Source organism: Euprymna scolopes, chromosome 24 (assembly GCF_053919585.1).
Source record: "Euprymna scolopes isolate OS-2025 chromosome 24, ASM5391958v1, whole genome shotgun sequence".
In the NCBI taxonomy this organism is placed as follows: Eukaryota; Metazoa; Mollusca; class Cephalopoda; order Sepiida; family Sepiolidae; genus Euprymna; species Euprymna scolopes.
Genome location: NC_136505.1, coordinates 15,543,618 through 15,560,536, shown reverse-complemented (window position 1 = coordinate 15,560,536; position 16,919 = coordinate 15,543,618). Strand labels below are relative to the sequence as shown.

Here is a 16,919-nt window from a genome sequence, read left to right as displayed (position 1 = left end):
ATGATCAACAAAAGAAGTAGCCCAGCTGGTTAAGTTCGGGGGAAGAGGGAGGGGCAGTGAGAGAAGGGTACAAAGTCGTAGCACTCCTTCTGAATCAAAGCTTGGGTGTCTTTAGACTTGCGGGCCGGCGCCAAGTCTTGTTTCCACACACAGTGTTTGCCAGCGGCCACCTGATTGCACCAGGTGATCACTACACTCTTCAGCAAATCCAGGTACACTTTGGTGTTGGCTTCCATGCTGACTTCGAAGATGTGAGGTAACATGATGAGACCTTCAATTGAAACCACACCAAAGACCATAACCGTGGCAGAAAATTGTTGTCATCATCCTGTCACGTCTCTGTAATTCGTGGTAATTCAGCGATGTATTTTGGAGGTGCTAGCAATGGTCCTGTTGTCATAATTTGGATCGGTGACGAGCATGACTTGTACAGTGGCGCATCTCTGATCTCGCTCGTTGAACAGTGTGTCACTCTCACACATGATAAAGACTCCTATGGCTTTGGGATTTGTACACAACTGGCCAACTAATAGATGGTCTTCAACAAAAACGAAAACCGGTTTTCATCAAACGGAAATGGAATTGTCGTCTTTTCTATCGCGACAATTTTATCGTTCCACCCTGTATTATTGCTGTTTTAGCGATGAGTTTGTTTTTTTTAAATACGAAAAAAGACGACATTGATTTACTAGTAACATCGGATATTTTCTTTCCCATGTGTTGAAAAAATGTTTGGAACGAAATCTAATTAAAAAAAAAAATTTTTTTTTTTTTTTTGGAGAGAAATCTAATTTTGAAAAAAAAAAATCTAATTTGGAAAACAAAACACATCTTGAAAACTGTTTCAAGATGTTTGAAGTATATAGGTCGACAGGAAATTAAATTTTAATGCGTTTGTTATAAGTTACTTGCTGTATATTTTGTTGTTATTTTATTCCTTGATTGTTAAGTATACTACAAGATTGTTTAAAAACTATCTAAATAAAACAATCTGCGGTAAATTTTAATGGCAAATTAAACCTTCTTCCGAAAAATAAAATGATAACATGTGTTCCCGCCATCCAAAACAGTATAGGAAATTGACTATCGCAACCTTCAAATTAGATGTTCTTCAAATTAAATTTTGTTCAAATTAAATTTTCTACACATTTTTTTTTCCTGAAAAAAAAATTCCTAAAAACAAAAAAAAGAACGATTTTATTTTAAATATAAAGCATCAACTTTGACGAATAAAAACTATTTTGTACTTATTTAGAATTTTAATTGATAAAAAAAAATACAGATAAAGCTTTATGACATACATGCTCGCCATCGAGTGAAAATGTCACATTTCAAAAGTCACGTAAATTGGCCAAATAGTTTTTTTTAACTAATAAATAATCAGAATTTACGAGTTTCAGCGATTTTATTGGTAACATTTCAAGGCTGATTTTTATCTCGAAAGTTTGAATTGAGTTGTCTAACCCTTATCTTTGCATGTATAAAAGTGAGAATGTGTATGTAAAAGGACACTTCTCAACCTATATACATAACGAATTTTTGATGTACAGACTTGGTATATAGTATATCCAGACATGTGGAATTTTTTTACTCTGTTTTCATCCGGATAAACGGGCTGATAAGGGGTCAAAATTGAAAAATTCATACGTGGAAGTCATCGGTTTTTACATTTACTAACTGTTTCATAAATGAGCATGAATAGTTCACATTACAGATTCCTTATGTCCTGATCTGAAATGGAACACATACATCAAAACAGTTGCCAAGATCGATAGAAAGATGGTTGGATCACTCTACTGCTCCAGTATTTCACTCTCAATGCAATCCTCTATCTGTATAAGAGCCAGGTGCGCCCTAAGATGGAGTACTGATGCCACATTTAGGCAGGGGCTGCTCGGCAACCCTATCTTGCCTTGATAGAGTTCAAAACCGACTTCGAAACCTAATAGGTGATGCCCTTTTTTCTTCCCTGCGACCTCTTTCCCACAGAAGAGACGTCGCCAGCCTGTCTCTGCTCTATCGCTATTTTCATGGCAAGTGCTCGTCTGAACTCCAATCTATGCTTCCTGCTTGCCAAATTTTCACAAAAAAACACTCGGCTAGCTACAACCACTATATATGATTTTCCTCACTCCCTATCTGTGCCTAAATGTAGACGCAGATTCCATGAACAGAGCTTCTTTTCTAGAACCACCCGCCTTTGAAGACTGTTCTGCTGGCATGCTTCCTGGCTGAATACAACACGGTAGCTTTCGAATCTAATGTAAACAAATTTGTGTTAGGTCGTCCTCATAAATGAACAAATTCCGCCCAATTTATATCAGTAAGGATTACTTCACTACCACCTTACATTCATTAACTTTTATCCTCGAGTTGCCTTCGGGGCTTGATAAACGGTGACTTTTATTAACGTGTCACCCTGATTAAATGGCTATCGTACTTGAGTCTTTAGGTTTTGGTTTCGATTTCATCTCGATTTTATTTTATTTTTTTACTTACAAGAAGTGAACGGTTTAGAAAAAACAATGCTCGCATGCACATGTCACAGTTTTTATATTAATTAAAATATACTATTTATGCTTATTTTACCACCGGGCAACACCGGGTGGCCTGCTAGTTTATAAGATATTTTAAAAGATGAATCAAAAAGTAACGTTTGTCGTTTCGCTTCGTAATAAAAAGTGATTTTCTTAGTTAAAAAAAAACACAAATATTTTATCAGTTTACGTGATTTTTCGAATATGACATCTTCTATCGGTAACGGATACGTACATTATATTACGTAGATCTGTATTTTTTTATTCATTTTATATATATATATATTTTAATTAAGTCGAATTCTAAGGACCAACTATTTCATTGAGAAATTTCATCAGTTCATCTATTGGCCAAAATGTCCGTTGGGCAAAAGGTCCGCTTACCGTAGCGTAGAGCACATCGCTCGATTCTCCTTCACCATTGCTCTACCTACCAACACTGTGATGCCCATCATCCGCAGTTTAATCCATTAATGTTAACTGCGTTCCTCTGTCAAGCGGCCTCTCTTCTTAAAGTTATCGTATGACAACGAGTAGAAGCAACAGAAGCAGCAGCAGCAGGTCGTAGCGTTGGAATTGGTAAGAACCATAAGAGGAGTACAAATAATAGTAGTATTACTAGTATGTGTAGTAGTCGTAGTAGTATATCCAAATATAGCACACACACACACACACACACACACACACACACACACGCATGTGTCGCAAATTGGCGCGAAAAAAAAATCTGATAAGGTGTGGAAACTTTTTGTATTTTGAAAAAAAAAAAGCAACGCCGACTTAAACAGCTTTATAAGCCCCTTTTATTAACGGTGACTCATCACGGCATAAGGCTGCTTTATTCGTCGTAGGACCCCGGGCAGTGTTGACGTATAGGACTTACGTCCCACATCCCACAAATTTATGATACTAGCAGAGTCCTCCAATAATTAAGTGATACAAATTTTGTGTTTTCTTCTAACAATTCCTTACCAAAAACAAAAACATTTGTTTGCAAAAATGTTTTTTTTTTTAAATGGCTAAATGACCACAAACATTACAATGCTATTTGAAGAAAATAACCCATCATTAGACATAATTTTGGTGCTTATTCGGATTAGCACTCATGGGGCAATTAAAAGTAAAGAAAATACAGAAAAAGTTTGTATGATGTACATACTCGTTGTATTCCAAAAATTACGTAAATCAATCAAGTAGTTTTATTTAAAACTAAGAAAACTAAAATTTACGATTTTTAGCGATTTTACTACTAAGCTGTATTGAACGTAAGGCTGATGTTTCACCTCGCTGCTTCGATTTATGTTGTCCCCCTCCATTTTTTTTTTATTTCATTTGATTTAATCATGGCTTACGAAAAAAACCTTCTTCTAGTCGTTTAGTCGTAAAATGTGATTTTCTTGAATCATATAAAATAACTACTTGATCAAATTGCGTGATTTTTGGAATATTTCATCCTCGTTCGGTAGTGGTACGCATATAATACAGACTTGTCTGCACTTTCTTTACTTTTAATTTCCGCCATAAGTGCCAATTTCAATAAGCACCGTACTTTTTGCTAGTATATCCCAACTACCGATGGAAAAGACAACCCTTTACCCGCCTTAAAGTAGGCTATGCTTGACGTGATAGTATGACGAACGAATATATACTGGACTGCACCCCCACCCCCCTCTAGCCCGAAGGAGAAGGGTTTGTCTAGGCGGATGACAATAGAATAAATATTACACTACCATCTGAATTGAGCATCGACAAATGATAGTATTGTTGTGTCATTTCGATTTCAAACAAATACAGAATCTCAATAAGTAATATATCGGGACCAAAAACAAAAAGTAATCATTTCAAACCATGCTGAAACATCCGAAGGAACCTGCTGATATCCCAATCTCTCTCTCTCTCTCTCTCTCTCTCTCTCTCTCTCTCTCTCTCTCTCTCTCTCTCTCTCTCTCTCTCTCTCTCTCTCTCTCTCTCTCTCTCTCTTAACCATTAACAACCATTAACTGTTGTGTGCATTTCTCCAGTTCTGTGATTAGGAGAAAAGTGTGTGTGTGTGTGTGTGTAGATGTATACGTGTATTTACGTATATAGACCTATACATATATATGTATATGTATATTTACGCATATAGACATGTATGTACATTTATACACACACACACACACACATATAGATATATGTATGTATACGTATACAGATACGTGTGTATGTACACGTGTATAGACATGGGTATGTATGTGTATACACACACTCATACAGATACACACAGACACAGACATACACACATACACATATATATATAATAAAATAGAAAATAGGAATTGATGCATCTTGATCACATCTCCACATGTATATATGTATGTGTTTATAAGTGTATATATGTGTATATAATTTAATAAAAAGAAAAGAAAAAAAAAGATATTTCAAAAATAAATGAAAATGAATGAGTAATCAACAATAAAGTAAGGGAAAGATGGTCTTCTTCTGTCAAGAAGTGACAACCACCACCACCATCACCATATATATATATATAGATAGATAGATAGATATAGATATAGATATATAGACATATATATAGAGAGAGAGAGACACACACATATATAATATAGACATATATATAGAGAGAGAGTGAGAGACATATATATATAGACATATATATATATAGAGAGAGAGACATATATATATATAGACATATATATATATAGAGAGAGAGAGAGACATATATATATATATATATATATATATATATATATATATATATATATATATATATATATATATATATATGCATGTATCACTTATGAACAAAATTCTTATTCAATCCATTAAGGGGATTTTTCGTATGATAGTCCATAGAGTAGATGCAGTATTGTGGTGACAGCTGAAAAGAAAGTGTTGCGCAAATGAAAGAAACGGTGAATGGTCGAATGGGCCATAATGCATGTTGGATAAACAGTTGGATAAACAGAGGATAACCAAATTGACTCTTACTCGCTACACTTCGTCACTATAGAAATAAATGATTCAAAGTGTAGTATCCATTTGTGTTTAATACAGAGGTGCCCCCCCTTTTTAGGGAAACTGAATGTTTACCATGTCAAAAAACAAATTCGTATTTAACCCTGCTCTTGTGGGGAGAAAAGTAAATAAAGAAAACCTAATACTAATGATGGTACGATTCCAGTATATTTCCCGATTCCGATACAATTACTGATTCCGTACTAAATTTCCGATTCCGATACAATTACCGATTTTGCTTCCGATTCTTTATAAATCTCTAGATATAGATTTGTTAGTTTCCCCGATTACCGTATAAAAAAAAACATGTTAAATATGCAAATATATTTCCATACGTAAAATACACTTGTGGTGAATGATCTATAGATTTTAGCCTCACTGGTATGTTATAATAAATAAACATTATTTTATTATTACTGTCAACAGTGAAAGATTTTGTTTGAATCAAATTCAAATAAAAAGGACACTTGAAAGAATCGTTTTTGGTATGGGAAATACAGATTCCGATACTCGCAAAAGTTCCGATTTTCCCGATTCCCGATTCCGATTAATCGTCCCAACACTAACAGATACATATACAGACATCTTGGCTGTCTCTCTTTCTCTTTCTCTTTCTCTTTCTCTTTCTCTCTGCCTCTCTCTTTCTTTCTTTCTTTCTTTTTTCTTTCTGTCTCTTATACATTATATGTGTGTGTGTGTGTGTGTGTGTGTGTGTGTGTGTGTGTGTGTGTGTGTGTGTGTGTGTGTGTGTGTGTGTTGGTGGCCTGGAAAGGCCACAGGACAGACAACCCAAGCAGCGAAACTGAAGCTGTTCTGCAGGACACTATTTATATAAATGTAGGCAAATTTGGACAATTTGGCAAATTTTATTGGTTTGAAAATATCGATTCTTTTATACCAATTTTCATAAAATTTTAACCATAGAATAGTATTATAATCTTCAAAAAACTACAAATTTTCATGTAGATTCGTCCCATACATATATATATATATATATATATATATATATATATATATAGATAGATAGATAGATAGATAGATAGATAGATAGATAGATAGATAGATAGATAGATAGATATGCCACTTTTTAGTAATTTATAAGTTCCAAATCCCAGCGACTATTGATCAGGATTTAACAAATGACAGCTCGTTGGAATAACCTGAATTGTGTAGTGGGCTATGTGACATTTGCCCGTAAGGTCGCACCTTAAGGGGATCGTCCAGCATCAATATCTTTATATTTTTGGCACTTTTTGTACAGCCATACAATGTTTCAATTATAGTAAATTGTTTTCCTAGTTTTTCATATGAATTACAATATATCTGTTATTTCCCCACAACATCTGGCCTTGGTGGAGAAGAGACTAAAACTTTCTGCTGTGACTGAAATGATCTGAAATAACAGCAAGGAGAGACTTGATTCAAAATATTTTCAAAACAAAAAAGCATAGAAGAGTTGGGTGAAGGTACGTCCAACTGCTGGCACTCTTAAATTGAGATTAGAACTATGTCCACATATGTATAGAAAGTGTATTTCGCCGTCTGAAGAGTGGCTATTTTGGAACATTTTTGAATGACATAATGTTTGAAATTGTCTGAATGGTCACGAAACAATTGTGATGAATATAAAAATACATAATATGATGCTCTCATTTTTTAAATTTTATTGTCTTGATTATGTGAAAATATTATTTGCATGCTCAATTATGAAAACTGATAATCATGAAGCTTAATTAATTGAGTCAATTAATTTTGAATTTACCTTTTTATTCGTACATGAACATTACCGAATTTTTATATATTTTAATATATAAAAATTTTGGATTAAAAACATTCATTTATATATATATATATATATATATATATATATATATATATATATATATATATATATATATATATATATATATATATATTTAAAAGAGTGTAGCCATCAACAATTGTTGATATATATATATATATATATATATATATATATATATATATATATATATATATAAGATTAAGTAGGTTCAAATATCTCCTGAACTAATTGCCTCTGATAAGGCGTAATCACGTTTACGCAGTGGTTCTCGTTAGATAACCGAAGTTAAGTAACATTGAGCCTGATCAGAACTAAATGGGTGACCAATTTGGGAATTCCAAGCGCTGTATTTAGGAGGATGTCAACACTTCCCCGCAAAAGTTGCAAAAACCTAACATACACTGTACACACACACACACACACACACATATACATATATATATGATTACTTCATTTAATCACATAAATTAATATACGAAAATTTAATTTTATGCGTTAATTTTTCAGTATTTACTTCAACATTGCTCAATACATAGGTAGAGCTAGGTAGTAAACTATGAAAATATATATGGCAATTAAGCTACTCAGAATTCGTCAGGCTTTTTCTTAAGCCTGACGAATTCTCATGAGAATGAAACGTATATATTCTGTGTAGCTTAATTGCCATATATATATATAATGTATGTATATGTATGTATATATATGTATGTATGTATGTATGTATGTATATATATATATATATATATATATATATATATATATATATATATATATGCGGTATAATCATGTTGACACATTGGTTCTCGTATGATTACTGAATTTAAGCAACGATGAGCCTGGCCAATACCAAATGGGTGACCATTTGGAGATATTAGGCGCTTTATAAGATGGCCGAGTGAAAGCACATTTATCATCAGTAAGTAAGACGGGAGACCCATGGGCGAGGTTCAATACTCACTTAATCACTTAATTAGCGTACGTGAAATGACGTCCGACCACGTAATGGATGAACTGTTGAGCAGCCTGATAGTTTCTTCTGAAATTGGTCAACTCTTCATTTTTTTAGGCAAATGATACTGATCGAGGTAAAATCTGTAAGACTGTCTGTTTTATATAAGACCGACCCTATAGCAATTAATTGCAACTTACTATATGTACTACTAGATGGCAGCCCAATCGTACAATACGTTTTTACCCGGTGGACTAATTTGCAATAGAATTTTAAAATATTAATGATAATATCGTTCACCAAATTGTGTCTGTGTTTGTTTATAATATCACGTCAGCTGATATTTGGGCTTGACGATGAATGTTCTGGAAAAGTTACTTTTGATTAATGTTTACTTTTAAAATATTCAAACGAAGAAATGATTTGCAGTGATCAGAAAATGACTTGCAGGCCGTAGTGGAATGGGGTTACAAATGGATGGTAACATTTAATGCTAGTAAGATCACGCTGCTATCATTTAACAATTACAAGATTCCTCTCCGACTACCAATATCCATGACAAATAACAAGTTACCTGAGAATTCTTCCTTCAAACTCCTCGGCCTTACGTTCACGGGCATTATGAAATAGAACAAATGCATTGAGAACATTTCCAAGACTGCTGCAAAGAAGGTGGGTTCCTTCTATCGTGCTAGAAGACTTCTCACATCTAAGAGTATCCTGTACCTCCTCAACGACACTATTTGCCCATACATAGAGTATTATGGCCACATCTGGACTGATGCATCTACCACTAGTCTCTCCCTCTTGGATAGAGTTCAAACAAAGTTTTCAATCTGATAGGTTCCACTTTGTCAACAAAGCCCCAACCCCTGTCCCATCGCCGCAATGTTGCATCTTTCTGCCTGTTTTACAAGTATTTTAATGGAATGTGCTCTGAGGAACTCGTTGCACTTGTGTCTCCTCGACGTATGTATGCCAGAAATCCGCATAGCAACAAAATCACACCATTTCACTGTTGAGGCCCCTAAATACCAGAAAGCTTTCTACTCTAATAGTTTATTTCCTTAAACAGTTAAACTTTGGAATTCCCTTCCTGCTACCTACTTCCCTAGCTGTACTCATATGCAGAAGTTTAAATGTACATCTTATTAATCTTTCTTGTGCATGGTCGCAAATAGTAGCCCTTTATCAAGCCGATATGCCTAGTTAGGGATGAACATGAGTAATAAAAAAAACATAAAAGACAAAAAAACTCTTCTTTTGTCGTAAATTAAACTCATTAATAAAAAAAAAAATAAAATAAAATGGTGAGGTACACTCAGGTCTGAACAGGGGATCATTCGATCTTTAGTCGAATTCTCTACCAATAAGCTATATCGTTTTTTCTTAGAGGAAATGATCTGCTGAAATTTTATTATCTTTGTTGACAGTGTAACGTAAAATATTCCCCTGTAAAAATTATTATTATTATTATTACTATTATTATTATTATTATTATTATTATTATTATCTATAAGAGAGAAAAACTATTTTCAAGATCGAATTTTTTTTCGATTTTCGATACTTATCGGATGAATTTCTGTAGAAAAATATCCAAGAACACTGCCAGACATATAAATTATCTCTGAATGAAATATGCAAAAGATAGACTCAGCCATTTCGGAACATATGAGGAAGGAACTCATACACACCCACACAAAAGTGAATTTTATATAATAATAGAGATTTGAAAAGAATGAAGACTACGTTATTATATATACGAAGAGCGTTCCAAAATTAAGGCCTCCTAAAGATAAAAAATTAGTTTTAGTAGCATCAACTCTAATTAGCATCTAATTAATTTTAGTGCTAAAATACTTTGTTAGGTGCTCTACAACGCTAGAATGGCTTGGATATCAGTTATAATTTTTATTATATTCATACATGAAACTGATCCCCTACTCTAAATTATAAAATTAAAAAAATCGCCTTACAGGGTACAACCTAATTTTTAGTTTGGGCTTTTCTTTTTCGGACAAAGAATATAATGTAACACTGGAGTAACAGCACGACCACCGAGAGTAAGAAGAAGGCCTGTTTACTGAAAAATGTCTGCATGCAATGTAGGTAAGATTTGTCAGTACTATATTAGGACCATTTGAAAAAGAGCAATAAAACATTTTTTAAAAGGAAAAGGAACACAGTTCGATTAATACTTAAACTGAATTTATTCAATATAAAATATAAATATTATCTATATAAAATTAAGTAATTTTAAAGCAATATACAATTTACGACTGATAAAACCGAATTATGAATTTAAGGAACAAATAATTAAAGAAACATTAAACACAAATATTTTTGGCCTTCGGAACAAGATCACAGTGTAGTATCTGTTTTGACGCTACACTTTACCTTTTCTGTCCTCGGTCGGTGGAGGAGAAATCGTTCATGACTGAGATTATTTTTGTTCTTATCCAGAGTGCCCCTTATTGGGAAGCTGGATTTTGCCCACAATATTATATGTTGAAATATTTAAATAACCATTACTTTAAATACAGAAATTATATTTAATGTTTTGGTTTTCTGTTCTTCTATGTCCATTTTTTCCACGTTTTTCATCAAAATGTGTAGCGTATTAGTTGTCTCACAGGCCATCATCAGTGATCGCTCACTGGCAGTAACCTGTGGTGTTCCCTGGAGACCAAGTGACAACAAGTCGTCCCAGATTTCTAATGTCTCTACTTCTTGACCACTAGTGCAGATGATTGCATGTTATCGCAACAGCCGTTGTCATTGATTTCTCGTTGGCATCGGCCATTGGTGTTTCCTGGGGTTTGGGTGACAAAATTCCTCCCCAAGGTACCATATTTGAACTGCACACTTCCAGCGGAGATTTGGTTAGTACTCTCCCATCTCGGTCTTTCCATCCTCCCTGACCCTTCACAACTAGTTGGTGTGGCGCTAGTCGATGTCATCTACACCAGATTTTATTATTATTACTATTATTATTATGATAATAATAAAGGTGCTTGTGCAGTGTACACACGTGTATTTTAAATATTATTTTCAAGTTTAATTAAAATTTGGGTTTGTATTACTGTGCAAATAGATTCGAAAAAGTTGTGAAAAAACAAATATATAAAAAATAAATGTTATCAAAGGCAAGATAAGTTACTTTTCTTCCTAACTGGATATGTTTTAAGGGTTTGTCTTATTATGCACATAGATTCGAAAAAGTGGTCAAAATCAAATATATACCAAATAAATGTTATCAAAGGCAAGATAAGTTACTTTTCTACCTAACTGGAAAGGTTTTTAGCGTTTACTCACTTTAAAACGTGTAATCGCTTCGAAAATCGTACAATGTTTATCGATATATTTTAAAAAGAAAAATGTCGGCATGCTCGCTAGTGAACTCGTAAAGTTTGGGAAAATGAGCTCAAACAAACAAATTATACAAAATACTGTTACAAACCCACCGAATATATGTCCGCCTATGTCATGGTAACCTATATTGAGCGAGTTTCTAACAGTATGTTGTATAATTTTTTTGTTTAAACTCGTTTTCCCAAACTTACTGTGTGCAACAGCAAGCATGCCGCCATTTGCATTTTTCATATACATCGTTAAATACTATATGTTTTTCGAGCCGAATAAACACTTTACATTAAATAAAAACACTAAAAATTTATCCACTTTGGTAAAAAAGAAACTTATCTTGCCTTTGATAACATTTATTTTTTATATATTTGTTTTTTTGACAACTTTTTCGAATCTATGTGTATAGTAAAACAAACCCGTCATGTAAATTATTTACGGTTAAAATGTTATTATAAAAAACAACAGTAAACAAATTGAAGTTTTAAATATATTTCAAAGAAATAAATTACGCCCGGTACTAAAATATTGAAAATTCACCGATCGTAAAAAAAAAAATACTGCCGTGAAAAATGCTAAGTTTAAAATATTTGGAAATACTCAGTGAAAAGTTTTATTTATTATTAAAAGAACGGACTGAAAAATATATAAAAATTGTTTGTTTTGCAGTAAAAAAAAAAAAATGAAATATTCGACTTTCTCCGATAGAAATAAAAGTTCAAAAACTAGTTTACTTACAATATTTTGTTAGATCAAAATTATCCCAATGTGCAATAATAATTATTATCCAAATGGCGAATTGTTCTTTCTCTTTAGAACATACAAGGGCAATCGCTAATACATATTGGTACACTTGAACGATCGGTAACAAAATCGGTAGCCATATTTTTTCATCCCTGTTAGCGTGACCACGTAGTTGAATACCGGAAACTTTCTATACGTACAAGTTGATCAGGAAGTGAGGTTACGCTGTCATGTTCACCGGCCTACTCTTTCGGTGGTGGTGGTGGTGGTGGTGGTGGTGGTGGTAATAGGCTATACAAAAACCTAAATTAAGTTAAACGAAATTTATGCAGTTAAGAAAGCTGAAACGTATTTTTTAATCCACCTTGCTTTTTGGGCAAACCATCTGTACTCTCCGCCATATTAGTAAGGTGTAGATATATTTTTGTATCGCGTTTTGATATTTATGGAAATAATCAAAAAGGGGTTATTCATCATCATCATCATCATCATCATCTTCTTCTTCTTCTTCTTCTTATTATTATTATTATTATTATTATATATAAAACAGTTGGTGTATGTATAGTGTTTGTCTGTGTGAAAATATTTAACCTATAAACTCTTAAACTATTGGTCACATAACACTGAAATTAACAGGAAATAATAATTATACAACAAGGATGGTTTTTAAAAAATAAAATCCACGCGCACAGAAATATGTCGGCAAGTTGAAATGCAAAATGTTTATTTCAACTTGCCGATATATTTCTATTAATTTTGCGCATACGTAAATTCATTCATGGCTTATAGTGGATTAATTTTTAATATTTCTGCCTATGTTTTGATAGCTCAAACAGTAGGGAACATGGATGGAGCGCTAAATATTTTTGTTTCGATTTTAGCTATGAGTACCCAATTCATTTTTTAACCATTTATAATTAGTATATATATTAGGTACAATACATTATTTAATAGAGAATTGGCTCCGTAATACTAAATACGGAATCTGCCTGAATTAAAATGTATTTAAGGGTATTTTACGACCGGGCAATGCCGGGTGCCTCCGCTAGTTTTTATACAACTTTTGTGTTGATGTGCAAGATGGGACTATGCAACGCGCTCGGTTCACACAATTGTTGTAAGTTCACCCAGTTTGTTGGTTTTATTTTATTTTCATAACATGTGTTTTTGTTATTCCAGTCTCTTTCTCTCTCTCTGTCTCTCTCTCTCTCTGCTTCTTTTTTCTATTTCTCTATCTTACCTTACTCCCCCGTCTCTTACTCTTTCTCCCTCTCTCCCAAATCTGTAAATAAAGTATCTGAGTACCCATCAATTAAAGCCGATGGAAGTCACAAAATTATTAAGAAGATTATTTTATGTCTAAACAAAAACGTATATATTTACTTGCCTCCCCACGAGAGTGGAGTGGGATACAAGGTTAATTTTTAATGGGGGGGGTGGAAATCCAGCTGTCCAAAAAGTGGCACTCTGGATAGGAACCAAAATAAAAATTGTCTCAGTTAGGAAATATTTCTCCTCCATTGACCGATGAAAAGTAAAAGTGAAGTGTAGTATCAGAACAGATACTACACATTGTTCCTAGCCAAAAGGCCAAGGAATCCTTATTTCCTTTAATTTCTTATAGTTTATTAAGGTGGGGGCTCCTCGTTGCTCATAAAATGAAATTTGTATACGTGATTATTTTTTCTTTATTATTCTCTTTTTCTGTCTCCCTCACACTCTCTCATCCCATCTCCTCTCTGTCCCTCTCTCTATCTCTCTCTCTTTCTCTCGTCGTTTATCGTTGCCCTTTGCCCTTACTTGAATATGTGTTTAACCCTTTATAACCTGATTGAACTAATTCGTTCGGTCGTAAATAAATGAATATAACAGCATAAATAAAGTGGGAATTGATTTAAACACGCCTTGTACGTATTAGTTTAGTATCTTTAGTATCTTTAGTATCTTTAGTAGATGTTAGATATCTCCAGATTGCAACTGTCCATTGCTTATATTCAGTATGCCGCCATCTATCTCAAAGAGTGGAGAATTTCAGTTGTTGTCATAAGCATTTTTTTCAATCACTATAGATAATAATCAATGTAAGTTTATGAAATGCAAAAATTCTCAGTTGTAGTTTAACTTTTGAACTTCGTATTTTTCCAGATTGAAGACAATCATAAGATCATTACCGTTTAAACAAACTAAAATTAACAATAAATATATTTTTAATAATCTACCTCGTAATTCAAGTCATAAACTGTTAATATGGCTGGCGTTTACAGCTTCCTATTCAACCTGAAATATATTTTATCTATTTTGGTACGTCAACCCTTTTGTGTGTTATTTCATACCTAAAGTAGAGTTAGCAATTTAGAAAAAGATCTTTTCTTATTCCTACGGATCTTTTTTTGCACAAAAGAGGCGTTGCTAGCTTTTCTCTATATCATTATTTTTACGGCAGGTGCCCGATGCATTCGCTAATCTCTTTTCCCTTTTCGTAAAACATTCGCAGCGAGAGCTCGTCTAGTACTAGCACTATAAAGAACTTCACTATTTTGCTCTATTCTCCGAAAACGAAACGGCACTTCTATCTATAGAGTTGTTTTTTTTTTTCACCTAAAGAATTTCCCAGACGAGAAACTATGTCCCTGCTTTCTTGCAGATTGCATCATGATCGTCTTCAAGACTTATTTCAACAAATACATGTCGTGCTGTTCTATTAAGTAATCCAATTCTGCCCATCTCGCCCATTGTTTTCAATCCTTTTATAATACTGTTCATCATTCAACTGACAATCTCATTAAATAAAATGGAAACACAATATTAGGTTAGCTCTTAGGGACATTTTTGGTTTCCAGGGAAATCCAGTTGGGACATAATAATCTCATACAAATGGTTTTACACAATCCCTTAATGCGTTCTGTAATATTTCGTAACACAAACTAACGTTAAATGAAGGGAGTCACGTAGTCTTTTCACACAAACGCGTACACATGTGTGTTATCGCCAGTGAGCGACCAAAGAACAAATCAATTCAAGTCATTTTTTTTACATACGTGCGCAGTCACTTTCCATGAGGGCTGTTCCCTGTCCTGTATAGTTGTGTCGTCTAGGGGCGGTTGATTGGCTGAATAAATAAGAATAAAACTCATGTATGTAACAATGGGGACGTGTTTCAAAGATTTTATTATAGAGAGAAAGTTCGTTCACGAGGGGAGAGACCAAAATTAATTTGTTCAGAATGTGTGGCTAAAATTAGTTCGTTCTTACTTAATTAATCTTAAATGGTCAACGAACAAACTGCCTTGAAGAAATTTATACATTGTCGGGCACATATGGTCTAGCCGCTTCTTTACCTTGAACTGCTTCTAAACTTTGCCCTGTCCTGACCATGTGATGTTCTTATGTAATATCATCGACACCTGCTTCTAGCGTGTTTTGTCTAGAGAGCTAACGCTTGACCCCTTAGCTTCGCTCACGATAGGTGAGCTGGGTCCGTTTCCGTTTGGCGCCAGGTTGTCCTGACATGTACTTAATGTGAACCTCACCGAAATTCATACTAGTTTACATAATCTCTACTTACTAGCGTAGGGTCTCTAAGTATAACAGTTCCACAGTAACGTTTATTCGGCATATTGTACGACGAATAATGATTGACGAGACTTTTTTTCACAACTAGTTTTTAATTTAAGTGACATTGAACCGGATCAGTACTAAAATGGGTGACCATTTAGTAATACTAGGTGCTGCCTGTGGTCTGAAGCTTGGAAAGAGATGAATATCGCCAGGCTATTTTTGCAAGACACGCTACATGGAATATTGCAGCGCTCTCGCGATTCCAAAGGATTAAAGACTCATTCGTCCACCAATAATTCGAAGTGTGTCGGTTATATGGACCATGTAAGTTGTCTAAAATGGTGTTTTTATAAGTTTTTTTTAAGGTAAATATGTGATAAGTACGTGACTAAATATGCAGCAATAACATAATTTTGTAGACTTGTTAGTCGCAATACAAAAACAATATTGTAATGGATACCATTTGAAAAGTAATAAATGACCAGCTGACAAAAACTTGATATTTGAAATTTGGAGAGCTAATATATATATATATATATATATATATATATATATATATATATATATATATATATATATATATATATATACATACAAAATCAATAAATTGACGATCGTTTCGGAAACGATGTTTTTTTATTGAGATAGACAATACATCTTGAACAATAATTTTATCATTTGATTTTATAAAGCAAAGTCTCCTCATCAGCAAAAAGAGTGGGTGGGGGTTTAAAGACACCAAAAATAAAACAAGCATTTTTAAGTAAGACAGATATATCTTATTTGCCCACCTTTAAAGCCCGTAAGTATCTTAGTTAATCCATTCATGGCATGTTGTTAAATATATATATATATATATATATATATATATATATATATATATATATATATATATATATATATATAATGGCTTGTATAGCCGCACTATTTCAGTCGTGTGCATCCCCAT

The 16,919-nt window shown here is 33.5% G+C and overlaps 1 protein-coding gene and 1 non-coding gene across 2 annotated transcripts in view; one reads left to right on the top strand and one right to left on the bottom strand.

Annotated features, from left to right (window-relative positions):
- LOC145246604 (cytochrome P450 27C1-like) overlaps nt 1-16,919 on the top strand; it is a 171,852-nt gene that overhangs the window by 30,656 nt on the left and 124,277 nt on the right. The gene's annotated exons all lie outside the window — the stretch shown is intronic.
- LOC145247015 (U2 spliceosomal RNA) lies at nt 13,824-14,015 on the bottom strand. Its single transcript, XR_013863208.1, has one exon. It is a non-coding gene; the product is annotated as a U2 spliceosomal RNA (small nuclear RNA).